A 1,638-nucleotide genomic window follows, 5' to 3' on the forward strand; every position below is an offset into this window, starting at 1 on the left:
AAATGTTTTCCATCCAACTACCAACCAGGCCAGACTCTGCTTAGCTTTTGAGATCAGATGAGATTGGGCATATTTAGGGTAGTATGACAGAAGCTATATAAATGTACCAATATGATTTCAGCAGGCTTATTTTTAAGTTGATAATTTTGTATGGCTCTAGAATGATGTTATAAATATCCAAATCACCCTTGGCAGAAAAAGGGTTCCCACCCCTGTTTTAAAGTATCATTGGCTTAACATTAACATAGCTACATCAACTTTGGCTAGTATTTGCCTACCACATATTCTCATCACTTTCCATGCCCTTAAGTTATAGGTTATAACTTTTATAAACAGAAATTAGTTAAATTTAGATTTTTAAATACAAACAATATTGTGCCTTTAACTCACAAGTTTTATTTCAGTCACCTTTATGGTGCTTAATAATATATTTAGATTTATTTATATTTCCTTATTATAAGTTTTTTTCTCTTATCCTGTCCTTTACTATGCTCTTTTTCCCTTCTTGATTTTTTTTTTATTAGTCAACTTTTAAATTATTTTATTTCTACTAGTTTGGAAGTTATACATTATGTTTTTTGTTTTGGGCTTTTTTTAATGTCTAAAGTTTTTCATTATTTCTATTGATTTTTCATTATTTCATTATTCCTTTAAAATAAATCAATAACTTAGAAAGTTTTAACAAAACCATGCACTTCCATTGTTGTTTTTATACCCTTAAATCATTCATCATCCTCATTATTGATTTTTACAACCAATGCTTATTTACATCTACCCAAGTGTTAATCTTTCCTCACCATTATTTTCCCCCACAAGTGCTTCCTTGCTGAGGTACATACTTAAGTATTTTTTTCAGCAAGGGTTTGTGAGTTCTTGATTCTTCTAGTTCATTTCTGGAAATATTTTTACCTCTCTCTCTCTCTCTCTCTCTCTCTCTCTCTCTCTCTCTCTCTCTCTGTGTGTGTGTGTGTGTGTGTGTGTGTGTGTGTGTGTTAATCAGCCAAGGCTGTGAGGGTAACAGGCACTGCACAAAACATGTAATGCTCACAAATTTGTATGTCATCCTTGTTAATCTTCTCTCTATCATTTCAATTTTAGTATATGTGCTACGGAAGCCTTCACTATTACATAATAATTGAGCTAAGTTTAGAAAAATTGGTTAACAGATATTTTCCCTCAGAACTTTGAAAATATCATTTACCTATTTTCTGGCTTATATTTTGTAATTTAAAAGTCTGCTGTCCATCTCATTGTTGTTCCTTTGAGGGTAATCTGTCTTTCCTCTTTAGTAGTTTTAAATGGTTTTCTCTTTGTTTTTGATGTTCTGCAGTTTGACTAATAGGTCAGGATATAGATTTAATTTTATTTTACTTGCCAATTATGCTTTTTAAATCTATTGTTAATATTGGGAAATCCTCAGCCATTATGTCCTTGAATATTGCTTTTTTTCCATTTTCCTTTTGGATCTCTTCCTAGATAAAGTTTGGATCTTTCTATACTCCATAACTTTTTAAAAATATTTTTATTGGAGAACAGCCAAGATGGTAGCATAGGTAAACACCTGAAATTGCTGCCAAGCATAACCATATCAAAACTAAAACTAAAAGACAAAATGAATATTATTCAGAACCAAGGGAA

At 31.1% G+C, this 1,638-nt stretch overlaps 1 pseudogene; it reads right to left on the reverse strand.

Moving 5' to 3' along the window:
* Nucleotides 1-1,028: 1,028 nt before the first annotated feature.
* LOC118731919 lies at nt 1,029-1,118 on the reverse strand (annotated as a pseudogene).
* Nucleotides 1,119-1,638: the final 520 nt, after the last annotated feature.

The sequence above is a fragment of the Pipistrellus kuhlii genome, unplaced genomic scaffold (assembly GCF_014108245.1).
Source record: "Pipistrellus kuhlii isolate mPipKuh1 unplaced genomic scaffold, mPipKuh1.p scaffold_m20_p_33, whole genome shotgun sequence".
Taxonomy (NCBI): Eukaryota; Metazoa; Chordata; class Mammalia; order Chiroptera; family Vespertilionidae; genus Pipistrellus; species Pipistrellus kuhlii.